This window comes from Anas platyrhynchos, chromosome 5, assembly GCF_047663525.1.
Source record: "Anas platyrhynchos isolate ZD024472 breed Pekin duck chromosome 5, IASCAAS_PekinDuck_T2T, whole genome shotgun sequence".
In the NCBI taxonomy this organism is placed as follows: Eukaryota; Metazoa; Chordata; class Aves; order Anseriformes; family Anatidae; genus Anas; species Anas platyrhynchos.
Genome location: NC_092591.1, coordinates 66,407,900 through 66,435,890, shown reverse-complemented (window position 1 = coordinate 66,435,890; position 27,991 = coordinate 66,407,900). Strand labels below are relative to the sequence as shown.

The window sequence follows — 27,991 nt, the reverse complement described above, 5'->3', positions numbered from 1 at the left end:
CCTACTCCATATCCCTCTGAGTTCTTACAATGCCCTGGCTCAAGGAGAACCCCATCCCCCCCTCCCCTCCTGAGCTCACACAGCTGAAGCTGCTAATTACAGCTGATTATCAATACAAAGCAGGTGGGAAGCCACAGGAACTTCAGTCTCGTGTCTTTTCTATGCAGTGGCTGATCTCTGGTGTTACAGATCTCTAGTAATACAGATATTTATTGGATTTCACAGAGCTCTTATGTTTTAGGTGAGGCCTGATGTTTTCTGCTTTTTTAATTTATTTAGTTGGTAAAGAATGCAGATAGAAAAGGCTTGAAATGGTAGGATTTTTACTTTTCCTAAATATGAGTTGATAACTAGATACTTTTGGTATCTTAAGTAAATATATTCAACTTTTCAGGGTTGTTTAACATTCAAAGTTCTTTCTGCCTGCCCTTGAAAAGATATGAAGGTATCATAGGGGAGCTGAGGAGGAATTCTAGAGCTACCAGTAATGCTTGTGTTAGTCTATCTCATTTCGCTATATTAAAGTAGCCTTCTTACTGCTATAGATTATGTAGCTTATGTACAAGCACAGACATGCTGTTGTTAACTGTTAATGAATCAATAAGGCTCTTCAGGTCCATCTATACTAGATATTGTTATATATGGAGTAGTAATTAATGTCAAGAAAATAGTTGATATTAATAAAGAAGGGGGAGATTTGGGAATGTGGCCGTGGGGGTTGGAAAGCCCCGTGGTTGAGATAACATTAGACTCTTAACGACGAGTCCATCAGGAATACAGAAGAGTTTAGAGGGAACAAAGAAGGGTGACTCAGGAGACTCCATGCAGTCTCCAGTTTCTTGTTCTCCAGATGGTTTCTTGTTCTCCAGCCGTTAAGGCATGGATGTTTCTGGGTGTTTGCTGCTGTTGTTATATGCGAAGTTGTTTGACCAATGAAAAGTTGTTTTGAAAAGAACTGCTGTGGAGAGAAGGGTATTAGAGGGGAGCCTGCCCTCAAGATAAAAAAGGAAGGCAACACGATGTGATGAAGTTATGAAAGAAGCAGGAAAAAGGAGTGAAGAGGAACAGGCTAGCAGAACGGAGACCAGGACGGGAACAGGCACTTTGATTGCCTCATGAAGATAGGTTCGGCCAAACTCAGCAAACTGCTCGGAGAGGCTCGTGCTGAAAGTCACTGGAAGCAGGCGCGCTGGAGCTCAAGCTGAGAGAAGCAGACCTGTGCACACAACTGCCACTCGCTGGTCAGCAGCTGCGCGTTATGGGGAATCATACGTCCTTAGGAACAAAGACTGTCCTGGTAACCTTACAGCTTATTCTCATTATTAACAATCGGACAGTTTATGATCCTGAAATATGGGACTGAGCTGATGTCAAGGTGTGGGACTCTGCAACTAAAAGCGACAAGGTTGCGGTGGGATTGCTCGGCACCTGGCGAGCAGTCTCTGAGGCCTTAAAGAGACATGTGGAGCCACAATCACAAATGTGTGGCTTGCCAGACTATGAGGGAGCTGCGGGCTCCTTTGCTGATCTGACTGCTATGCTATCGGCCCCTCTGCTGCTACAGCCATCGCAGGCTTTTGCTGTTACGCCCCCTGTTGACCTGAACGTGCCTTTTGACCCAGGCTTCATTGGCCTTGAGAAGGAGATGGATGTGCTTTTCTTCGATCTGGGAAGAACGGGATACATAAGGCCTGAAGACCGAGTTGCTTGACAACTTAAAGCCAGACATATTGTTAAAAAGGAATGGAAAATAGAGACTGTTAAGTCATGGAACTTAAAGGATTGTTTGTTACCTTTTCTGATTGTATGTATGTATAGGCATACTCGGATTCAGTATGTAAAGCAATGTTCTGTATATTTAGAATGTTTGATGTTCATATGTGCGTGTTGGTGGAGCATAGACTCCCCGCACACCCAGTACTGTTTACTTGCCTTTTATACCTTTTAGAAATATTTGTTTTATAAATATTACAAAATTCAGATTGAGTTGAGACCTCATTTATAACAATACTCTTAAGAATTATTACTCATGCTGTGTTAAAATCTATAATGGACTGGAAAAACAAATAGTTCATGGGACTTAATTCATAGCATGGAAACCTAGTAGCTGATGTCTAACAGAGCTGTGATTGTTCAGGTGGATTTCCCAATAATTTCTGGGCTCTAATGACTTCAAAACAAGCTTTAGCACTACTATTTCCTGCACAGCAGCTTTTAAAAAGCACAATGTGTTAATATGTGTTAACCAGCTTGCTTCAGAGTTCTGCAGGATTTCATTAATGTGTAAATGAAGTATTAATCTCTGGAGAAGTTACCTGCTTAGATTGTTACACCTCTTCAGTTTCCTACATGTGCTAGGGTTCTTGATGTTTCTATTTGCAGTGGTTGCTAGAATCTGGGGACCTCTTTGTGTTGGTGTTGCAGCTTTGTTTTGTAACCAATAGCCTTACTGCTAGATTTTGGAAGTAGCACGGCTTTCTGAAGGGCTGACCTCTCCTTGTAGTACATCCATATAAAGCTCTCTACTCACTTTTTCAGACCCTTTGGATTTAGAGACCTATTTACAACTTGGAAGGTGTGAATTGCATGCTTGCTTAATCTTGTTCAAATATAGTGCAGGCGTTATGATGGTGGGAAAAATGCACTGATAGGCTTGTGACTCAAGTCTAGGTTTTGTGATTTATAACTGGTATCTGTATTACTTCTTGAGCTATGTTTACGTCCTGAGGTTTGTTTCAAGCATGATAAAATTTACCATTGGTCAAGTCTTGTATCAAACCTTATTGGAAGAATTTTGGGAGGAAAATCTCTCACAAAGGAGAAGTTTACTGAAATACCAATACTATACTAATTCTCTTAGAACATGACAATTATTGCTTTGACATCATATAGATGTTGAGTATGTTCACAAAGGATTAACATCCCTTCCTCCTTCTCCCTTCTTGTAGGGGAGGAGCAAACAAAGTTACCATTAGCTATTGAGGAGCAAGAATAAAGTGGAAATCTGCCCTTCATCTTGCAGCAGTGGCTGGTAGCAGGGAGTGGGGAGGAAAAAAAAGGTAGTGGTGCTGGGTTGGGCTGGCTGCTACTTCCCAGGAAAGCAGAGTTGTGAATTCAACAGGGGACACTCAATACTACCTTTATGCACTCCTCCCATATCACTTGAAACTGGAGAGGTCTGGAACATATTTCAAATGGGGTTTAAAAACAAAACAAAACCTGAAAACCATTTTACTTGAAAAACTTTCTGTAATGAATTGTGTTGTGTTGTTAACCCTGTTATTATTTTGTTTGAAGGGGCAATAAAGCCATAAGATTTCCCCTGTATGCACTTCTTATTGAACAGGATTTAATGTGAAATTCAGTTTGTTTTACCCTTTAATAGCCTGAGTGATTTAAAAAAAAAAAAAAAAAAAAAAAAAAAAACTCTTACAGAGGCACCACCATCTTTGATGCTTTGTTGGGAAGCCAAATCCCTCCAGGTGGCTTAGACAGATGCTAGCACCTTGACTACGCCCTAGTTTGTATACTGTTTTAATAGTTACTAATTACCTATTCAATGTCATTACCATGTTTCTGTTTTGGCACAAAATTACAGAGCAAGTTACAACAGTCACACAGATAACTAGGTATTCTGCCAACAGCGGAATATAAGAATTGTTAGGGTGCTTGCAAGGTATGTTGAGAAGCTAGTATGTGTACTTAGCGCTTAGAATTTATGTTTATTTACGACTTTCTGCAGTCTTTCTGATTTTGTTATTTGACTGGTACTGACAGCCTGTAGAGCTACTACTTGTTAAATGCTAGAGAGCTGTTTTGGAGAAACAGCATATTTCTTAAGAGTTTGAGATCAGTCAGCAGACCAAGTTAAATCTCCATGGACATTCTTTAGAAATGTGTGGGCTGTTGTTGTTGTTTGTTTGTTTGTTTTTGAAGTTGTAGTGCTAATACTATTATTCCAATATAAATTTATTAAGGCAAAAAGCCCGCAGTGACTTATTGTTAAAAGCTTCCGTGTAGTAATTTAAGTCTCCCTTTACTGTAAAGGAAATATTCTGTATCAAGAAAGAATACTATTTCTTTTCTCATCCTTGCTGACTTTCTCTGTAAATGATACCTATTTCATAGCAGGAGTTTTAAACCCTGTTAATTCCCTTACTTACATCCCTTTTCTGGAAAGTGTTTCCTACTGAATGTCCTGTAGAGGGAGATGGCTTCAGCAGGGCTAATTATTTTGGGCAGAGTACTGTGTTAATGCAGATGTAGTTTTAGCGCTATCTTCTTTGACACTGCTTTGCAGGTAGGTATATACTGTGCTGCACAGGACAACCACGTATGAAATGCATTTGAAGTTGAATAGGATTTCTGCTCTTTGTAATTGTCTACAGTGGGAAGATTTCCTGGCATAACTAAGATGATTAGTGGTGTGATTTGTTCTGGGAGCACTGCTGTGCTGATAACAGAGTGGTATGTATTTATAATACTTGATAGTGGAAACACCAAGAGCATTTTGGCTGGCTCAGTTAAACAGAGGAAAAAAAAATATAGTGAGGAATCAACCAACCCCCCCTCTAGTAAGATCTTATCTATAGTGGAACACTTAATTTTTACATTTAAATTGCTGTTTAGTTTTCAGAGTTCACTTCCACATGAAAGGCACAATTAATAATTACCAAAGCTATTGTCTGGACTGTCTTTGCAGAAATCCCTGTGCTTGAATTTATCACATCACAGCCAACTCACATTTTGAAATGTAGCTTTTTGTGTCCATGTAATCTATTGACTCTTTAACTCCAACATTCTTTTTGGTTTACAAATAATTCCTGGGAGAATAAGAGAAGTGCTCAGTGAATGGATTAAAGAATTGAGCACATCACCTACAGAAGACAGTGTAGGTTCTGGATCACAGGACACGAACAGAGGTCTTTTCCTTTACAGCTGTCAGTGTTGATCAATGGGTTTCAGTCAATTCTGAGGCTGGAGGGAGGAAACTTTCCCATATGAAGACTTCTGTTATCCATTGTGTTGTTCATTTTTATAAAGTTGTTGCTCCTTATTTTTCTTTAGTGCTTTGTCTGAATTTTCAATAGTGAAAAGCTTGCAAAAATGGGATGGATATTTTGCATTACTGTTGCTGTCAGTATCTGAAGGTATGTTTACACTGCAGTCTTTCAATTTGAGATAGAGCCAGTCAGAAGCTATTCTCACAAATGCATTGCTTTTCATTTTCCCCAATCAGTTTTGGACCTGTTTAATGAAGCTACCTTGACAGCTGTAGCAGTGCATTACCTTTGCAAGCAAGTGCAGGCCATGCAGCTCTGGGAGGGGGTGAGTAGAGAACTTCAGTTGAATATTGTATTGCAAAATGTGTGGGAGACACAAGGGTGACTTAAACTGGCTTCTCTACCAGGAAGGAGACGTGGAGCTGCACCTTTCAGAATTAATTGCCAGGGTAGTTTAATCCTGTGCCTTAATCATCACATTGCAGCCACTTGTTTAAATTATTGTATCATCAGTTGTGATCCTGTGTTTATCACTGGTACTTCTGGAAATGCAGCTCTTTTTTTTGTACAGGAGGGAAAAAAATCAAAGCTCCTTCATGGTTCTTTCACAGTGAATTGTGGGGCAAATTTGTCTCCTTGTGAATTTGTTGGGGAAATTATATGGGAGGTTAAGTAACAACAATGTTTAGCCTTAAGCTTACAGTCATTTTAAATATGAAAGAAAGATTTTTATTTTATTTTAATTTTTTGGGTGAGAAAGAGCAGCAGTCAAATAGGAGGAGCCTAGTGTAACTCTGTAGTGAAAGGCTGTCCTCAGGGTGTCAGTGCTTCCAGGAACATGGGGGATTCTGCTCTACTGGGCTTATTTTCGGATGGTGTCTTCTGATTTATGGACTGACATTCAGTGTAGTGCTGAATCAGAATTGCTAAAGTATTCTGAAATGGGAATATGTGAAATCCTACTTGCAGACCAAATAAGAGTACTGACAGTCCAAACAAATAAAGTTCTCTTTTTTTCTGACTTCTCTTAGAATAAAATTGTCTGCTTGAATTTTAACATGAAATCTTTTATATTTTTATAGTTCAAGCAGTGTCAATTTCTTAACTAAGTTAAAGCCATGCAGACTTTGTAACAATGTTCCATGGCTTTAGTGGAAGTAGGAAGCAAGAAAATACTTGAATCTGGTACATTTGTTTTCCGGTTAAAGAAGCTGGCAAACGATGTTACAGATCTTTTGGAAGAATTGTGGTTTTACAGACAATGAAAGCGGGACTTAGAGCAACACAGTATCTAGATAATATTGCTGAGAACATAATTATGATTGGTATTCTGTTGCATAACTGATAGGTAATATGAAAACCTCAAATAAATTATAATTGTAGGGTGGTACAACAAATAGCCCTGAAGTTTGACATTTGCAAGATCAAAAAAGCTATCTGAGTTATAAGGCTTTCTGGTGATGTAAATATATGTGCATAGGTAATGGTCTTTAAAGAATAATCACAAGTGACTTCATACTAAGGCATCTGGGATTTCTTTATTAAATAAAATCTGCTGGCTTTGTTTTATATCTATATTGAAGCTAAGTATTTTGGTTTAAAATGTTCCTTGCCAATAATATTGATTCATAAGCTATTATTTGCAGTCTTTTCCTTGTACATTTGGTTTTTATTTTGATAGTTGGAAGTTAGAAGTTCTCTCAAGTGAAACAATTCTCATTTAAAGTTGTTATACCTAGTAAGTACTTCTTAAGCAAAAAGTTGATATGCTTTCTGATATTTGTTTAAACAACATAATAGATTCTAGGACTTTTTTTTTTTTTTTTTTTTTTTTTTTTACGAAGGCACGTGACAGCTCAGAAGGCCACAGGGCTCTGAGGGAACTGTGGTCTTCTGTATTGTTAGTGGCTGTTGGTCAAAAAATGACTATTTGTGCCTGCAAAGCTTCTGAAATACTCTGATAGAAGCATTATTATTATCTTTAATCTATTTGCTACCCTAGATTTCAAGTGTAGTTTTTAGATAATAAAATTAATCTGCCTTTTAGTTCATGGTGGAAGATGTGAGTGGCATACAAATACAAATTAGGTGTATTATTTATTAAAAAATGAATGCAGAAACATCTATACTGAATCTTGGTATTGAAAGCAGATCATTTAATCCTTGTTGAACATGGACTGGCTAATTTGAGAGAGTTTCTGCTGAGAAATTTTATGCTGCCTGGTGGAGAAGGACCTGGGAGTATTGGTTGATAGTTGGCTGAATATGAGCCAGCAGTGTGCTCAGATAGCCAAGAAGGCCAACAGCATCCTGGCTTGTATAAGAAGCAGTGTGGCCAGCAGGGCTAGGGAAGTGATTGTCCCCCTGTACTTGGCTCTGGTGAGGCCGCACCTCGAGTACTGTGTTCAGTTTTGGGCCCCTCACTACAAGGACATGGAGGTGCTCGAAGAGAGTCCAGAGAAGGGCAACCAAGCTGGTGAGGGGTCTGGAGAACAAGCCTTACGAGGAGCAGCTGAGGGAGCTGGGGTTGTTCAGCCTGGAGAAGAGGAGGCTCAAGGGTGACCTTATCGCACCCTACAGGTACCTTAAAGGAGGCTGTAGTGAGGTGGGGGTTGGTCTGTTCTCCCACGTGCCTGGTTACAGGATGAAGGGGAATGGGCTAAAGTTGCACCAGGGGAGGTTTAGATTAGATACTAGGAAGAACTTCTTCACAGAAAGGGTTGTGAGGCATTGGAATGGTCTTCCCAGGGAAGTGGTGGAGTCACCATCCCTGGAGGTCTTTAAAAGACGTTTAGATGTAGAGCTTAGGGATATGGTTTAGTGGAGGGCTGGTTAGTGTTAGGTCAGAGGTTGGACTCAATGATCTTGAGGTATCTTCCAATGTAGAAATCCTGTGATTCTGTAGGTGAGTCATTAAAGATTGCAATCTCTCTTTCATTAGCTACTGCTAATGCATTATTTTCTTGAATGTGAAGCATATTAGGGCGTGACTCTATTATAGACAGTAGATTTTAGTATAAGGATACAAATACCAGAAATTTCTTCTCTTGCAAACTTATTTTGTCCAAGCAAACTCTATCTGCTAGCATATTGAAGTGTCTCCAGGTAGTGGTTTTGTGAAACAATTAGTGACACGTCTGCTTCCTTACCTTTTTTTATTCACTTCATGTTGTAAAATAGATATGTGTCCAAGATACGAAAAACTGGGCCAAACTGCCAAAGGTGTGATAGCATGCTGAGGTAGGCAGATAAAATACTGTTCTCCAGCGAAGCAAAGGAAGGTGAACTAACAATGAAATTTCTTCAGTTTTTGGCCAACCTCGAAAAATGCACAAGGTTATAAATGGAAGAAAATGCTTAGAAATTGTTCTTATGGATATTGTTTATTTATTTTTAAGGGAGTGTTATATCATTTACATGGTGATGTAAGTGCTGCTACTCCTTTGTAGAAGCCTCTCCTAATATAGTTAAGAGAGTTGGACATCCCACTGTATGTTTTAAGGTTTATAACTAGGATAGTTTTTGAAAGAAGGTAGTGACTACAGGAAGCAGAGTCCTGCTCCTGATCTTGGTTTGATTCTTTTGTTGGTCATATTTTGGCCAGCTGGCTTGTAGCTATTGAGCACACACAAGGTGTTAACAGCAGTAGTGATCAAGTAACAATGCAGTTCCTCCGCAACTGTTTATGCCAGTTGCACAACTTGCTGACACCTCTGCTACCCTCTAGGTAGTATTTTTTTCAAAAGGGCTTGAGAAAAGTATGGTGTGTTCTGTATTGAACAAGAAGTTGGCTTCCATTGGATGTTGTTGAGACTTCTGTTACTCAGGAGGGACTTGAGTGTGACTGAAGAGAACCACAGTATCTTTTTCTTTCTTACTTCATCTGGGGGCTTTAATGCTGCTTTTTTGATTCAATTACTTGTACCAATTAGAAGCCAGAGATGGGAGAAGTCATAATCTCTATTAAAACACTGGGCAATGCTCAGGGACATCCTAGCAGGCAACGATCTTTACAGTCTTCTTGAGATTGGCATTTATTTTGTGTTAGTTAGACTTCTTTCCTTCTAATAATTCTTGGTTCGCATATATACAGACCTCAGTTTACAGCAGCTCTGGTGCGATGTGTCCCCCTTAATGACTGTAAGCAAACACCTACTTGTTGCTGAGCAATACACGTGCAAAGCATGCAACCACAACGTAGGCTGCTATGTGGTAGGGAAAACTTACAGCCGATGATGTGTGTTTTAGTAGGGGAGGGGTTAGTTCATGACAGGAATACCTTTTTAAATTAAAGGAATAAATAAAGGTAACAGATAGGTTGTAACAGCTGGCCAAGAGCACTCAAAGACTTACAAGCTCTTAGAGCAATTAATCCAGATCAAGAGAGGATTAACTTTGAAGTTTAAAATATCCTCCCTGCCTGAGGAGGGACCAGTTTAAAGTGCTTATGAATGGGGTAGATAGTTGATTTGTAAGAGTGGCAGTTAATTTATGGATATGAAAGCTGCTTTTTTGACATTGCAATCTCGACTTTTAGATCTTGATCTTTTGTAGAAGATCAGTAGCCTTGATCAGTATGAAGTGAAAAATATCATGGATCATCTTAGATTAATACAGACCCTAAGAAATATAAATTACTTGGCTTGCTATATCTGTTACCAGGGCCAGGAGTTCTAGGAAACCTGATTAGCAAAAATTGGAAAACTCTTTAAGTAGAACAACAGCAAATCTGGAAAAACTTAATTTCTTTTTTATGGTTTTATTCTATCTTGAAAAATAATTTTTTTTTTAAGGAACTTTTTGGGGAGGGGTTATGTCAAAAGTTGCTCTTCTGCTCATTATAGAGTAAATCTTGTAAGTTTGCCAGTAAGTGTATTAGTAAACTTAATACCAATTTCTGATTTTCTTTTTCTTGGAAATAAAACTACAATAAGTTGTGTTTTTTTTTTTTTTTTTTTTTTTTCTCCCCCATCAAAAAGCTCACTGAGATAATCATTGCATGTTATTACATCAACCAGTGTAAATGACAGGTTAAACACAGAAGGCCATAGTTTTCAGTTGACTAGTTTCAGTTGAAAATTACATAGATTTTCACACTTGGAGCAGAAAGTTTCCCCTGATGTTCCCTGTTATGGCTTTGTATTTTGATGGGAATATACTGTTCAGTCTTTGCCAGTATTTGTAAAAGGGTCTTCAACTCTTCTATGATTGCTTTCTGTCTTAAAACAATGGAATGCCTCCTACTGTCTCCATTCTCTTTACTGTCTTCTAACAAAAGCAGAAAGTGAAACTATTAAGAAACAGCAGTCTCATAAGCATATGGAACTGAATCCTGACAGCTTCTCTAACTAGACAAAGTTTTCCAATTTTATATTCCCATGCAAACTCCAGGTGTGTTGTTTTTATTTTTTTTTTGACACAAACTTATCCTTGTGTAGAAACTTCTTTCAAGCACCTTGAAGAAACTATGTTTGCTTCTGACTGATACCAAGAGCTTCTAATACCAGTAGAAAATTAAGAAAAGGTAGTGTGTGTACTCTATTATTACGACTTCACGATCTTGGTGTAGAACTGAAGATGACCTTAATATTGGGGGCACGATGGCAAGTTTCTAGAATGACTGCTGCTCACCCTTTGTAACATAAAGTACTGTAGCAGTCCATGAAAATGTTTTAAACATCTCTTCACCAGACAGCCACAGATGTATCATTACATTATGCACATTGTACCTTAGTACATTGGAAGGGGAATGGGTCAGGCATTTAACTTTAGGTAATGCGGGAGGATGTGGGAGACAGGAATAGAGATGGAGGTGTGGTCACCACAACCACATCCAGTGAAGGGTTCTATATCATCAAACTATGTTCTTAACAAATCAGGTAACAAGAACACCAACAAAATGAGACATTAACTTTGAAGCTTTTTTTGTCAAGATGAGGAGGGAGGTGGAGAAGAAGAGATTCATCTTGCACAAAAGGACAGAGGGTAATAGATTCAAAAAAATCCTTGTAAAAGGAACTGGATAGCCAAGAGCTTAGGCTAAAAAATCTTGGAGAAACAAAGAATTTTATTTTAAAGTATGATCTGTTATTGCTGTTTTCACTTTTTTTGTAGGTTGTCATTTGGAGTTTAAAATTTTGTCATGACTTAGTTTTCTTGTTTGAGCATCTATTTCAAGTGTGATTTTTGGGTAAAGCTTATAAGTTTTTATTACTATTGCTTGAGTCTAGACTTATCTTTAGATATATGCTATGACATGCTTTAGAATCTGGTCTGTTTGTTCTTCAAAATATTTCTGCTCAGAGTATGCCAAGGCTGTTGGGGTCAGGACCCAGCTGTCTGTGCTTGTGAAGCAGAATGGGAAAGGAGGAGCTGATGCACGCTTCATGTCTTATGCTGACTTGTAATGCAGGTAGGTTGCACATCCAGATCAACAATTAGGCTGTACTCCTGGAAAGTGTTAACAAAACCAATGTAGTTGCATTGAATTGTTGCCTCTGGGTATGTATGCTAATGTGTGCAGTCAAGCAGACACAAGAGCAAACTGTAATGAAGTCAGGAATTCGACACTTCTGGGAGGGTAGGGATCTGAGATTCTTCAGAGCTGATATTCCTCTGCTCAGCCAGAGAAGTTAGGATGAGGGCTGAGCTTTGATCAGGTCTGCTGCTCAGTGTATTTGTGGAGTTAGACTCACCATTCTGTATTTCATTGTAGGTTTAGGACTAGGGAAGTAAGGTCTTTTGAGCAGGACTTCCATCAAAGCCCTGTTCCTCCTAGAAAACAAGGGCGGGAGCTTGGCTTGGGACAGGGCTGAAGGTCGACATGTGTTCAGAGCTTCAAATGGAGACTCGTGGTATGCACCCCTCTAGGATAATGGGTGAGGTCTTTCAGAGCTGGAATCACATTGGAGTCCTGCCCAGCCTGGAGAGCTGATGGTGCAATGTGGAATGTTAGGGCTATTATTGTTGGGAATCATGCCATAGGAAAAATCTCCCTGTACATTTATTTGCAAGTGGATGCTCTTATGTAAGAGAAGGAGCACACAGTTCATGCTTGTGGCAAGACCCAAATTCACACTCAAAATGAGAAACACTCATAACTGTCTAAAGTATTTTTTTTTGAGATAAGATGAATTAAAAGCTTCGTGCAACTCCAGGACTCTTTTTTGTCAACTGTTCATGTGTTGATTGATATCATCTTCTGAAATTCTGCACTGATTTTTTCATGTTATTTATTTTGGAAAAAGAGCAAAATGCTCTTCTTTTGCTGGTTTAAATACAGAAGAACAACTTGGCTATTTGTAGTAATGAAAATGACTGACTTAGAGTGGAATAGCAATTCATTCAGCACAAGCCAAAACCAGGAAACTTTTTTTTTTAAAAAAAAAAAAAAAAAGTCCGCATCACTATTTAATGAGACAAAGAATGCCAATTCATGAATGTATTTTTCTTTTAAAGAAATTTCTGCAAAACTTGGCCTGTTTCTCGGATTAGCCCCCGGCTGGTTTAATTTGTCTGGCACGTGCTCAATTCTGACACTAGCCGATCATATTACTTGAAAGAAAAAAGAAAAATGGGAGAAGTGTATCTTCTGCACTTTGTTTTTTATATGCATACCACTTCTGTGTCATAGAACAACATGCTGACAGAAGGTACTTAGTCACCTCCTATACCTTTTGATTATACTTTGATCTGAAATTTATTTTGCTCTTCTTGGCAGCTGAACTCTTTTTTAATCCATTGATAAAGCCTACTTAATGAGCACTTACAAAGACACTGACAATGCCAGAAGATGATTCTGTTGGTGAAATCATGACATGATGCCTGTGAACCCACAAGAAGACTTCAGTCTAAGGCTTCATGCAAAGTGCCTCTTTTTGAGGAATATGTTAGCTTTATTCTTGCTTTGCCTCATTCAGCATGATGCTTCCTTGTATTTGTTTCAGTGTATCAACAGAGGACACTTCCAATAGCCTTAACACATAGAAAAGGAAATTTCCAGCACAGCAAGCAGATTATAATTTCCTCATAACATTTAAGATAGCTGCTTTCTTATTTGATTCTTCCTAATTGTTTACAAATACAGGTTTGCTGTAATGGTAGCTGATAGTTTGTCCTGTGAACTGTAGGTAGCTAGAGAATGGCCTTTCGTTGTTTGTCTCCCTTCCCATTTCCCTCCTGGGGTAAAACTTTTTGGGTAGGGGGTGTCCTGTCACTCATTAAATTCCTTTCATAATGACAGTATGAGTAATAAGAACCCATTACAGTAAGATTACGAATGCATAGCCCTTGGTGGGGGAGTTACAAGTTTTAGGTATCTGTAGGGGACTTCCTAGCTGTAGCATTTTAGCAAGATCACGTTTTTTGCACTAACCTGTGCATGACCATCTCTGGGCACCTCATACTGTCCCTAAGATTATCTCAGAGGGTCACACAGTACAGTCTCACCTGCCATCAGCTGGCTGGCAAGTCCCTTCATCTAATTATGAAGGCATATTTTGTCAGCAGGTAGGCAGTGTCTTCTGACAGCTTTGGGAGCTTTCCAATCTTTGAGGCCTGCTGTGCCACAGTGTAGGGCAATTACCATGTTTAGTATTCTCCTTGCCTGGACACTTTGCCCTTTGGAGGGGCCTATCTTCATTAGAAACAGTTTAGGTAATTAGATTAGCTAGGTAGAGCTAAATTAAGCGATACCATAAGAGATTATCTTCTCTTAAATGATTTGCCCTCAAACAAAATATTGAAGCTATACCATGAAAGCTGTTAGATTCTCTTCAGGGCAAGATGTTTGTTTTAAAGCAAGAAATGCAAATTAATGGAGAAAAAGATTGTGAAGGGAATTCTGGAACACTTCCAGAATCTGACCATGACAAAACATTGAGTGTTACTGTGTAGATTTTTGTTCAGAATACCTCTGCTGCCCTTTAAGCTAAAGTGGTAAGAAAGTCACTTTTTTACTTTTTTTTTTTTTTTTTTTTTTTTTATTGCTCCTGTGACTGTTCACTTGTGAACTTGTGAAATAGGAGCAAAGTATTTTATAAAGTTTGCTCTACGTGACTCAGGAGTCTAGATTTTAAGTAAATGAAGTACTTAAATATATGTGGTTCTTGTGACTTCCCAACACATCACTCCCATAAAAAAGTATCTTCATTTTCACATCTGCTTAGGAATTAGTTCAGATTTTTTCAAATGATCCATACTAAAAATGCTGCTTTTTTTTTTTTTCAATACTGAATGATGGGTTTGTGTAACTGCCTCTTCTTTTGACTTGGCACAGGAGAGCCTGAATGTAAAATACAGGTTAGAGAACTGCTAGTTAAACTGTGAAATATTGAGAAGCATGTGAAGGCATGACAATGTGGCACAGTTAGCAATCATTTTTTTTTTTTTTTTGGCTTTTTGCCTCTGGAGACATGTACTTTTTTTCATTTAAAAAAATAAATAAATAAAGGGGGTGGGGGGTGTGAAGCAAGCATTTTAGAGCTTATGCTTCACTCTACCAAAGTAAACACAAATATGGTTTTATATGAAAAGAAGTCCATAAAAAAAAAAAAAAGTACTCCCCAAACACAAAACGTTGTTCCTCGTGAGATGTTGCCTGCCTTTCTAAGGGACATGTAAACTGCCAGACGTGCCATCTGTCATGCAGCCATTTTGGTGTTTGGCACTGCCAGGGGTATTTGCATGGCTTGGAGAGGGTGCAGCAAGGGGTGAATGAATGCTAGTGTGGAATATTGATTGCTTGGAACTTTTGCTTTTTCTTGGGAGAAGAAAGTGGCTTTTGTATGTGTTAGGGAACAAGGTAACACGTACTTCATATTAGTAAGCTCTTGATCGAAGAGGGTGGATTTTGCGGAGTTCCTGCTTCCTTTTTTGGAAGGCTGTGGGCTTCCATGTGAGCTGATGTGTGATGAATATGACAAGGGGAAAAAAAACATACCCAAAAAACACAATTCAAAGATACATTTTAAGAATTCTTAAAGTGATTACTATCAATTAGTTTGACTATTAAAAAGAATCTGAAACCTAACTTTTATCTGAGGAATAAAAAAAAAAAATACTTAAGTGCTATTTAAAAAAGAAAGTGAATATATCAGGAAAGCATTTAATAGTTTCATTCACTACCCCCACCCCCTTAGTTTAATCTTGATTTAATCCCACAAAACAATAGTCTAGAGGAAGAGGACGCTTTTTCCTTCTTCCCTGCCCTATGGAGCTTCCACCAACCTTCCTACTATTATTCTTTCTGACCAATTTCTGTTGGGAGTCTTCTTTTCAACATCTCTTCAATTTTCTGTTCATGTGAAGCTCTGCTTCATACTGCTGGTAGTGTGACACTGAATTTTGCCACCCTGAATTTAGGTTGCAAAATTAAATTTTGTCTATATTAATATTACTCAGTTCCAGGTGCAGCAGAACACACCTCAACTCATCTTTGGTGTTGTTATTCCTTAGTGCCTGTGAAGCTGATGTTCTCATTTAAAAGCCATTGTAGAGAAGTCTCCCCAGTGAGCTAACATTCAGGTCACAGGTAAAAAAAATTACCAGCTGTCGTGGTTTCAAATGAAGCCAATCATACAGCAGTCTTACATCTTTGTATCTTCTCATTAAGATACGTTATAAGCAAAGCAATCAATGTAAAAATTCTATATAATCTAAAAATGTTTTTCCTTCATGATCATATGGTTGTGGAGTTTTAAATTGTTTTAATGTTCCATAAATAATAATCTGTCGTGATTGACATTCAAGATGGAAATATGTTGAGATGATCTGAACTAGATTATTAGCTAAATGTTACTGTGAGCGTTTTTATACTTTGACACTGAAGTTACAATCTTGGGCTCTACCAATAAGTCTGGTCAGATGACTGAGCCAATTCATTTTCTTCAGTGTCTTCAGACTTAAAAATAGACTTTTCTACTGATATATTCTGATCAGAAAAGATTACAGCTGTAAAGAAAAACTTCTTAAATTCAGATTGGAAAAATCTTCTTCTGAAGAGAATACTAGGAGAAATTTAACAGCTGTAGATTTGCAGAATACTTAGGAGTAAGACAATGAAAATTTAGTCTTCATGTTATATTTTCTTCTAACAATTCTGTATAGGTAAGATAAGGAGCTCCTAACTGTGTTTTGTGCCCTCCCCCCCCCCCCCCCCCCCCCACACACACACACAGTAGTGATAAATATGACATGCTAGCAGGAAAACTGTCTGCAATGTGTGCACTGAAGATAGGCCTAGGACTATTCCGCATCAGTCTGCAAGATTAAAATGTTTGTAGTGTAGCAGTTTACAGTTTTTATTGGAGTCTATCCAGATATTTGTATGCAGACAATTATTGCTCAATGACAAATTGTGATGATACAATCTAGTATGTTGGGAAACTTCCAATCTAGTATGGTCATGTGCCAAGGATAATACCTTTTGGGAATAATATGAGAAATGATGCGTTCTGGCCTCAAAAGATAAATGGACAGCAACAGCAATTTTGTATGATTTTGGAAACTTGACAGTTTCTGTACTCTATCAGAGAAGATTAGCATTTTCACTAGTTTGTGCTAAGATTGTAATACTAAATGCTGGCACCATCCTTCGGTGCATGTAAAACACTCGTCTTGGGACAAAGTGCCGTGGTATAGATGCACATTTGGGCTGTGTCAATTAGCACTTTCTCCATGAGCAGTTTAGATAGCGTCATGAAATTTGCTCTGTGAATGTTGTCTGCAATATTGGAGTCTAGCCACGTGAAAGACTACTGTGAAACATAGGGACTGAATTGTTTCACTGTATTCATCACCTGTGTATGCTGGAACTGGTTTCTTTTCAGAGCTGGGACTATTTTTTGTCCTTCATGTTCAGGGACTACCATATATACACAGATTGTACTCAGCTGAAAACTGAGTAAATCCTGATTTGTCCAATATTTCCTAGAGTATTCTAACATACTCTTGTGGTGATACTCAGAGGTGTACTATGTCTGAGTAGTTCCTTTGGTAACTAACAACAACCTTCATTAGTTACACCTATTGTTTTCTCTTGTTTATGCAGGGACTAGTGTGCTCTGGTAGCTAACAGCATCCATTTTTATATCTGCTCTGCACCCATTTTATCTTGTTATTCTGTGATGTTTTCTACTCTAAATACTATTTCAGAGTTTGTTAGTGGGCTCTCACTTCTAAGTCTCGTGCATCTCACAGCTCTCTGTTTATAACCATGTATAAGCTATTAAAACTTTTCAGAGACAGTAACCCATTCCTACAGTAAGTGCAGCATGTCTGGTAACGCAGCAAGGTTATTTTGCAAGGCTTTGCCTATACCTTTGGGCAAACCACAATATTGTATGGAACATCTTATGCTGAAGTATGTATGTATAATTTTCTGCTTTACGAAGTCAGCTTACTTGGTTGACATATATTTGATATATGTGTGAAGGAATGCAAATCTGATTCCAAGACTGGTGCAGCTATGGAAACCTTTTAAATGCAGTGGATGCTAGGTTAGGTCTCTTCACTTGAGTCCTTCCTGCTGCTGAGGTTTTTCAGGTAAGGCTGAGGCTCTACCACACATGCTGTTGGCAATGAGAACTTGAAATTTCTGCATTCTGTACCTTTGAACCAGGCACTGAAAATCACATACTATGCAAGATCAGAGTTTCTGCATCAGCTGATTAATAACTTTTCAATGAGCTAGCCTTAGAGGTGGTAGCAGATTTCCTATAGTTTTTCTCTGACTGCCTTTATATGGGAACCTGGAATAAAATAAGCTTGAAAGAGATGTGAAACTCATCTAGGGTATACAAAAAAGTATATTTGTTGTACTTAACACTTGTGTTCTGTTGCCTTTTGGATAATATATGTAAACATTTCAATGTTGCAAAATACTAGTTTTTAAGCTAATTAGGAGAGGAGGAATCTAAGTCTTGAAACTGAAAATTGTAAGTGGGAATTGTCTTCTTGAATAACAGGATATGTCATATGTGGAATTTCCCTGTAAACTTCATTAGGGAGCCCTATGATCATCTAACTCACTTATACTCTTTGAAAATGTGTTGTTTGTTTTTATTTGTGTGTGTTTGTTTTTTTTTTTGGCAGTAAAACAACTGCAGGAACAATGATTAGTTTGTGTGTTTTGTGAAGAGATGCTTACCATTTATTGCATTTCATGTGTATGTTGGAATGCTACTGACATCATGAAATAAATATAAAAAGCCTTAGCGTACCATGACAGTCAGAGACTTACTACTGAAAGCTCTTTGATTAGAAGAAATCTTTCTTCCTGAAGAAGAGTGATGGGGGGGGGGGGGGAGACTTGTTAGTGGAATGCAGTTTCTTGTCAACATTTTAGTTATGCAGCTTAGTGGTTTTAGTCACTGTAGTTAAGTCTTGCTTTGTGCATAGCTTTTGTTTACTTCCGTTACGTTACTTTGCAGTCATTATATACTGACCACTGGGCAAGGTCACACTAATATAGTAAGTAATGTTAGTACTATTTAAAAATAGTATGGTTTGTGGGTTATGTTTTGCTTTTTCTATTTTTGACACAGTGAAGGAAAAATTTTTAAGGTACATTGTCTAGCAGTTGGCAGGCATATGATAAAAAGTGTTGTAAAATCCTTTGATGCTGATGTTAATGCATTCTTAAGTTACCCAGTGCCTTTCTTAAAATGACCCATCTGGAGGCAGAGCCACCCCAAAAGTAATGCTTGCTGCCCAACACTTGCCATCTGGGTAACAATTTGTTTTGCTCAATGTTGTTCTCAATTCCCTTTCCTCTTCCTGTTCCTGCCAGAAGAGCAGCTGGTCCCAGTCCCTTGTTCTCACCGAGGCTTGCTCCAGCCGCAGAGAAGCCTTGACATGATCCTGTTTGCATTGGTTGCTCAGTACTTGATGTGAAATGGGTTACTAACCTTTCTGATTCCTTTGAGGCAGCGATTACTTCACAGCTGACATGGTGTAAATAGCATAGCTGAGAGCTGTAGAAACTTTGAGCAAGCAGGAAAACTGCTTTACAATCAGCACAGAACGACAGAGTGTGGGAGCAGTTCTTTTACCTTTCATTCTCTGCAGTGCTAGCAGAGGAGCCCTGCTGTTGGGATGAGAAACCTTGTGCCTTTTACTCCAGAGCATGCATTCAATCAAGCAGTCAGTGAAAATGTAGCATGCAACCTCCTTGGTCTGTAGATGGTATCATACAATATTGGCACCAGTAAGGATGTCTACATGTGGTATTTCATAGCCTTTGTTGCAGGATATTTCAATAAGGTGGATAGTCATTGTTTTGGGCTGACAGTTTTAATGTGCGTTTCTGTTATGGCATGAATGACCAGCTACAATTTCCTGTCATTACCTGTAACTTCTATTGGACTTAGGTAATTTTTTTAATTAGCCAGCTTTTTGTTAGGAAACAAACTTGTATGCCTCCATCTGTACTTAAGGAAAAAAAAAAAAAAAAAAAAAAAACACTTTAAACTTGGTTAGTTTTCAATAGTATATCTCATTTTTCTTGGCAGTCACATTCATCCTCTTTTTTCAGATCACTTTTGTCTTTTGGCAAATATCTTTGCTGCATCAACATAGCTATTTATCAAGAGTGTGCTCTTTTAGTAGGTATTAGCATTTCTTGCTGTAGAAGTTGGCAACATTATTAAAACTTCCCTCAATTACTTGCTCTTATGAAAAAGTGTTGCTCTAATTTTCTTCCTACTTTGAGGTTTTTGGTGATTCATTTCTCTTTGGAATAATTGTTTGGTTTGATCTCATACTTAAATTGCTCTGCATTTCTCATAAGATGTCAGTATGCTGAAAGCTCGCTGGTTCCAGCAATATGCCAATGTTAATTTTGCATTTGAACTGGTTACTGTGTGCAAGCCAAACATTAACAGGGGTGGTTGCAAATGTCTCAATCTTTTTGCAAAGAATGTTGACTTTTTTTTTTTTAATGGTGTTGTTTATGGATACAGTAATAGGAAACTTATTTTTGCACACAATGGAGGCTACACCTGTGATACAATACAAGGCCTCTATGGAGTCATAAGGCCGTTCAGAAAGGCTTCCAACTCCTTGCAGGCCTTGAAGAAGTTGCTCACCTGTGAAAGCTTTGCCAGTAGAAACTTGTTTGAAGGAAAGCAGATCCAGATAGCTCTTGTGTAAGTGTGGGGAGACCTTGTCTGAAAGGTTGTTAAAGGGAAAGAAAATTAGAAGAGGGAAAGTAAATGTTTTAGCTTCTTCTCAGTTCTGGGATTTTTCATACATATGAGAGTTGTCTGTGAGAAATTGAATACTGACATAATTTCACACTTGTGACTAAATGAATTTAATTAAAATTATTTATTGCTCTTTTCTTCCTGCTCCCACACTTAGTATCTGTATGTGGCTATTAAAGGGTCACTAGTGTAGAAAAGAAAGCAAGCATTTTACACCCCTGACTACTGAGAAAGCTGAACTTAATAATAAAAACATACCAGGTTTCTGATGTGGCCCTAGACACCTGAAATGTATAAGTGAACACTGCTGTGTAAGTGACTACAACTACACCTATCAGTTGGCTACAGTCCTCACTATCACTTTATTTAGGTCATAGTTTTTCTGAAGGAACTCCTCATCACTAAATCTTTCTGACATGCTAATGCATTCTGAACGTCAGTGTGTTCAGAAGAGTTATGAAAAAACCCTGCTCCCAATTTCTTTGCGCGAAAATCAATATCAAAAGGAATTTCAGGGAGGAAAAAAAGCCTAATCTCAGCCTGCATATGCAACACTTTAAATTGACTTCAGACAGGCAAATGCAGAGGCACTATCCTATTACTGCATTCTTTTTTCTTTTCTGTTAATTTATTAAAAATGCTTTTCCAGATTTAATACATCATATCTGAAATAGGCACTGACTTTTTAGTCAGTTAAAAATTGCTTTAGTTCAATACTTACCCTGGAAGGGAAAGTAGAAAAAATTTGAATGTGCAGATCTTTTTTTCCAAACTTTCAGAAGTTGTCACAGAGCTCTTAGAACCAGGACCTCTTCCTCATGCTGGGGCTTTGACTTTTTCCCAAAATGTCATGGGAAGTTTTTAATCCACTCTCCAGTATGTGTGTTGTATGTTTTTTTTTTTGTTTTTTTTGATGAGGTTGATTCACCATCTTTTACCATGGAAGTCACAAATAGGCTAGTTAGTTTTGTAAAACAAAACTATTTTTCCGTACTATTTTCTCAAATACTAAATTATATCTGTGTAGACATTCATATTATGCTTCCTGGTGTTTGTCAGTCTAAGAGAAAATGAGCTCCATAAATTGATAATTGACAAAGTTGTACCCCATCCTTTATTTTGGAAAGTGGATAAAGAATTACATGATTTTTCTTGTGAAACTTGGCAGTTCTGTGACTTAAGTGCTGTCTTGGAGCAGTTCACACTACTTTGAGAAGTGGGAACTTGAAAGTAGATTTTGCAGTGACAAAAGTGATTTTCATCAACATAAGCAAACAAACATTTGATAATAAGATAATTAACATGATGGTCAAATGTAATTCTGTCACTACAAATGTTGTCTGTCATTTGTACTCGGATATGTTAATAATTTTTATAAAAATACTGAAATCTTTTTAAAATCCTGAATGACTCTGATTTAGGTTATTTAATTTCTGAAGGCAAGATGTAACGTGTTCTTTAATATCCTTTTTCATGACAACACCAACCATAATAGTTTGGAAGTAATCAAAATTGTGTTGCTCACATCATACTCTTCTTCTTTTTCATACTTTTCTAGGTTTCACTGTTTTGACTTTGTTTAGTATTCCTACTTGGTAAGGTGTTTTTTCCTAAACTGAATGCTGCAATACAATCTGAAATATCTTCTATATTTGAATTGGGGGGGGGGGGGGAGGGAAGCCTACATTTGCCGTGTGCCTTGCAGTGACAGTGGTCATTTCACTGTTCTCATCAAATATCAGAATGATTTTCCTTGCACGGTCTTGAATGAAGAAGCTGTAGAGTTGCAGGTTCTCATAGGTGTTCATTTACTATTAGCAATATTTCTCTCTATAGCTTTATTTTGATAATGTGATCCTAATAAGGGAAAAAAAACTAATGCAAGTTAAGAAATCAGCTGAATTAAACTTAGGTCAGTTTTTAAAACAAAACATGTTTTGGACAGGCTGGGAAGTAAAGGTATGTGCATGGTGCTTTTTTTGCTGTTTTGTTTTACTGTGGTGTTTTGTGCTCTGGCTCTTCTTCATTCATCATAAACTCTGGATTTAAGCATTAGTTATGTTTATCCTTTAATCCTACTGTCTGGGTTTGTTTATGTAAGATTTAGCCTGTAGCGAGGGTGGGTGGTCATGTTATAAACAAAGCTGACCCTCGGCTGGTGCAAGAATATCCAAGAACAGATTGCTTTACATACACAAGCTAAACTTATTCTCAATTCGTTATGTGAAAGTTAGGTTCCCTGTTCCCCATACTGTTGAGCACATACAACTTGCATGTAATTTCTATCTGTTTTGCTCTTTGTTTTCTAATGTACAAACAGCAAAACGACGAGGAAGGGCGGCTAAGTATTACGTTAAGATAGAAACTCATGACCACGTTTCATTGTTCAGTTAACTAAAACACTTATTATAGAGTGCATTTACTACTGGTTGTGTACAAACCTGGCCCAGTAAGGTTCTTGTTGGTCCCTGGTAACCTTTACTTTACAGAAAATAATTCATAGATACCAGAAGCAGACGGCCTGGGTGAACAAATGTGACAACCATACTGTCAAGAGTGCTCCCACCTTTCTTTGCACATGAAGCCAATTTTTAAGAGTACAGATTATATTAGAGGTTTAATTATTTGTTTTCCTTAATTGTTGATATTACATCTTCCATTAAGAAAATGCCCTGCTAGGGTGCTGCAGTTTGAGGCTGGGTTTCTTATGTTTTATGGCTTTCTTTCCTTTATTTGATGAATGTGTTGGAACAGACTGGAAATAACCAGATAAACTAGTTGTCTGGACAGTGAAGTAATAGCTGTGGAAATAACAGTTGCTTTCACTCCCTGTACATTTTATATTTCTGTACTCAGAGGGAAAGTGTAGAAAAAATGTGGTGGGCTTGTTCTGATATGCTGCTGGGAACTAGAGATTAAATTTCTGGTTTAAAAGACCCACATAAGTCCTATTGGTCGCTAAAATCCAACTTAAATACTGTTTTAATGTCTTAAGTAGGATTTAAATGATGCCTAGTTTAGGCCTTTAGACAGGGGAAAGAATGACCCTAAAGATTACTAAAAACATAATATTTTGCAATTTCATGAAGGCATATGTAATAAGATTTCAGGGCCTCTGATGGCCTCTATCCTTTCAGTGAAATCCTAACTCAAGTATTCTATGAAGAAATACTGTTTCCACTCTGTTCACAAAAAAAAAAAAAAAAAAAAGAACCTAGCCTAAGATCTTAAATAGAGGATACTGTCAGTATTCTGACTATTCCCTGCACGTGTATTTGATTTTAAAATAAGTTCTAATTTAAAAATAAAACTTTGTAGTTTTTTATTCCACTGCTGATTGTGAAACACCCATGTAAGTGAAAGGCAAAATAAATTCAAAAATGCTGGAGCAGAAACACTGAAATCAAAGCTGTATGAAGTAACTCGGGTAAAATAGTTCTGCATCCCCACCACCCCCAGCAGCTCATTTGCTCTGGTGTCTCCATTATTGCCTGCATGTTCAAATGTAGTAGGTAGTTAAATATCTGAATGGAAAAATTGATTTCCAGTTATTTCATCTTTAGCAATAATGCAAAGAGCCTAAAAATTGTAGTCACAACTCTTAATCTGACAGCAAAAAATTTAATGGAGTTCTGCAGCTGTTCTGGGCTGTGGTATTTATTCTTCAAATGGGGACACATGAGCTTATTCTGAAAATGTTTTTATTAAAATCGTGTTTTCTGACTGCAGCAGGTTTATGGGGTGATATGGGTGTGTGGTCCTGTGGTTAGAACAGGAGGGTACAAGTACTCCAAGAACACTGAGTATGCGCCAGTGCTGCCATCAGCTCTGCGTGATCTTGGGCAAACCACTAAACCTCTGGAGCTTATTTTACCTATTCAAGCTGGCTAAAATGCTGATTTCAGAATGGGCTGAGAAACAGACATTTGATTTGCCTGAGATTCTTGGAGGAGAGATCCACATGCATAATTATTCACCTACACTGAAAAGCTTTACTAAGTGCTGCTATGAAGTGAAAGATACTGTATTCTCTAGCTGTGTCAATAGAAGGTGCTTTTGACTTTTCAAAGGCTGGAGTAGTGTTTAATTTACGGCTCGAAAAAAGAAATCACATCACTATATCGTAGTGTTGTTATTATTATGAGCTATATAGATGATAATGCTGAGTATTTTTTGTCATCCCACAACTTGTTTTTTACAAAGCAAGTCTAAATCTAATTCATTGTTGTCACAAGCTCTAAGGTGTGGTATGAGTGACAAATTTTGCAGATTTTTCTTTTATGCTTTAGGCAAAATATTTGTACTAATTATGTGTGATAACTTTCTACCATTTTGCTTATCACCTTGGGAGTGCTAACAAATAAATCAGAATGTATGTTTGTCAAAAGCATGGACTGACAGAGAAAAAAAAAACAACAAACATGCAGGAAATGTTCTTCTAAGGCTTTGAGCTCAGATTTGAATTGCAAGACTCTCTTTCTGCACCTGAAAACATTGCCAAGATGATGAGTCAAGCTTGAGGCCTCATTTACGGGAGGGTAGTTCTACATGATGCAACAAGCTTACTAGGAAATGGAGGGGGTTTGGGTCTCCAAAAAAATAAAAATCTAAGTAGGCGGTCTTTTTTTTTCCCCTCCATGTATTATTCTGATAAAGGATAAAAATACACTTAACCAAATAGTCACTTAAATATTTAGATTAGGGCATAAGAGGAGAGTGAAGTCATTCTATTAGTGTAGCGGATAAAATGTATTTGATCTGTGCTAGATAGAAATGATTTGTGCATGGAAGAAGTGTTGCTGGTGCAGTGCAGATTTTTTTTAAAGTGCAATACATATTCTCTATTTCTGCTTCAGTTTACTTAATTAACAAGAAATTGCTGATTCCTTATAAAATTGTGCTCCAAAGCATTTGTTTCAAATTCATAGGAACTAGCTTCTGTATGGGCTTACAACTTGCAATAGTTGTGTTTGTACCATGTGTAGCAAATGAAAGCAACTTGGATGTAGACGGATTGTACTACATTACTTCCATGACAACAGGAAGCTACAGCTTCAATTAGTGGTCAAGCCACTATAGGAGCCATAGTACATGATTGTAAGAAAACAAGATACTCCGCTGCTTTGCCTTGAGGAGCTTAAAGCTGTAAAATGAACCGACAAAGTGTGGGCAAGATTACAGGGTGCTGTAAGCAGCATGTTGATTAAAAGTAGGGATATGTGAATGAGAATAAAAGTGTTTTCTGTTTTTGCTTTATCATTTCAGGGGCAGTCATTCTGTTGACACTCAGGAGTTGCAGAAGAGGACAAGAGGAGGATGAGAGTGGGGATGCCTCAAAAAGCAAATACTGAAAGAGGTAAGTGTTTTATAAGCTCTTCTTGCCTGACATAGATAACAGGGATAGTTATTTATAGTTATTCTTTAGGGGAAAAAAATTGTTTAAAAATGTTGCTAAGGCTTCTGGTGGATACAAATGGTGGTCAATGTGACTTTTTTTTTTTTCTTCTAAAAAATAAAATACAAATGGGGATGGTTAAGTTGGTGTATCCTTTGTAGCAGATGTAAAGTAATCCACTCCATCCATGACTCTTAGTTTCATCTGAACCACTGTGATTTGCTTTGAGCAGTGAATTTTGGGAAAAAATGTTTAGAATACAGCATAAAAAATAAAATGTGACCTTTGAAAGATAAAGGAGACTGTGTTTGAGTGAAGAAAATGCGGAGGGGAGATGCAATCAACCTCCACACTTATGCAGAAGTTTTGAAGAAATAAATTATTAATTACTTGGTGTTTATTAGGTCTAAGGGGCTAAAACAGTAGGAGGGGAGCTCTTGGTTAACCTTCATTACAAAGCTTTTCCTAATGCCAGGAGTAGTGAGGTATTGGAATGAATGCTGGGTTGTGAAGCTTCTACGGGAGACCTTCAGGAACCTATTAGATATTCATTATTTATGTGAAAGTTTACTGTGCCTGAAAGGAAAGCTGGGTGCACCACAATCAAAATGCTCAAGTCTCTTTCAATCCTGTTTTCTGTGATTCTGTATGTCATTCATCTGTGTGCAAAAAAGAAATTCTTTTGAGCTGTATTATCCATTGTGCTTGTTTAGCCCAGTGACTTGTGATTTTTAGTGGAATTAAAAAAAAAAAAAGAGAACTATGTTGCCAGAAGGCACTAATATTTTGATGTTTCCATTCTGCAATATTGTCTGAGAATCTTTTGAGGAGTGGATTAACTGCACACTTTGAACAGCCTGTAAATGTATTGACTTTGCATCTTACAAGCTGGATGTATTTAATACAAGGCTGAGTTCTGAGGTCACTGTGTACAGATTCATTAATAAGTTCTATTGAATGTGAGAACTTACTAAGGGGCTCTTCCATGGCTCAAGTCTATTGATGATCACAGTTTTGGTAGTGCGTGATGTTTGTTTGGGAGAGGATGGAATTGAATGAAAATTAAGTCTAAAGTAGAGATTCTTGTTAATACAGTGAAATATATTCCGAATAACTAAATATTACTGCATTTTGAGGAGGGGATATTTTTGTATCTAATTCTATGGAAATGGAAAGGAAATTCTTTGTCATCTCAAGTCTATATTTCTGTTTTTGAGCAAGTATAGTCAAATAGCTTTAAGTTGTTATTTTGTGCCTTCTGGATCATCTAGATCACCCTGGAAAATGTCAAAGAGCTGCTTTCTATAGGAAGCTTTCAACATCTCTTTTAGACTAGAGTTTGATTTTCTTGGTTGACTTTATTGATTAGAGCTCTGTAGAGTAAGAATAGAAGAAAGGTCCAGATGTGAAGAACTAATTAAATGATAGCTGAACTATATCTCTAGAGCTCTGTATTGGGCCAATGAAAGTCTAAGAAATTGTTTGACAACAAGTGGAAAATTCTTCTCTAGTTGTGTGTCATGCTTTTAGGTGGAGTTGCATGAACCAGTTTGTCATTGGATCTCCATTGTACTCTCCCAACCTTCTATATAATCCATGGTATGATTAGAATATTTTACAGTTATTGTTTTAACTGCTTGTCTCATAACAATTACCTGCAAGCTTGCTGATGCATATCAAGCTTTTTCCTTTTTTTTAAAAAAGGATATGACCTAAAGAAAGCAGACCTTTGGAATGCTTCCATACAGGTTACACAAGGTAATATTTCGTTGTGTTATGTCATGTCTGTTCAAATTGTTAGGAAGCTTAGGATTACACCATTTCCTAGGGTTTATATAATTAATTAGAAGCTCGGGTTGAGCTATAAAAATTAAATACTTGTACTGGTATGGTCAGCTTTAATTTTGCTAACTGAAACCGTAGTGGACAGTTAGATAAGGCCAGAAACTCCTGCCTTTAGCAGAAGTAGAAATGCAAGTAGCATACAGTCCTTAAAGAAATAAAACTTAACTTAAGCATGATTCAAGCAATTATAGTTGCAGAATATCTTTAGATGACTGGACTATTTTCCTTTTCAATTATGCTGTCGGCTTTGAAGATTTATGGGGTGTTTTTGGTCCCTTTTATATGTTAGATGTTATAAATGTAAATGGATATTAAAAACATCAAATTTCATCTTTTCTGTCATCAGGTTTTGCAACTTTATTCACTCCATGCCTATGCAGATCTACTAAAGTTGCCTTTTGATCCAAGATGTCAATATCTGTGTCCACTGGGTGTTAAAGATAAACAAAATTTGCAGATTGAACCCTGATACAGGAAGAAATACTTAGCCCAAGACTTTCCTGTTGCTGCCCAAAAATTAGTAGATAAAAGCACCTCCTAATGTT

The 27,991-nt window shown here is 37.5% G+C and overlaps 1 long non-coding RNA gene across 2 annotated transcripts; it reads left to right on the top strand.

Moving 5' to 3' along the window:
* The first annotated feature begins 147 nt into the window (after nt 1–147).
* On the top strand, nt 148–27,991 carry LOC106016477 (uncharacterized). Of its 2 annotated transcripts, XR_001189229.5 has the most exons (6): nt 148–241; nt 5,240–5,328; nt 25,472–25,562; nt 27,132–27,200; nt 27,306–27,359; nt 27,793–27,991. It is a non-coding gene; the product is annotated as an uncharacterized lncRNA (long non-coding RNA). The 2 variants fall into 2 exon arrangements; XR_001189228.5 differs by lacking the exon at nt 27,132–27,200.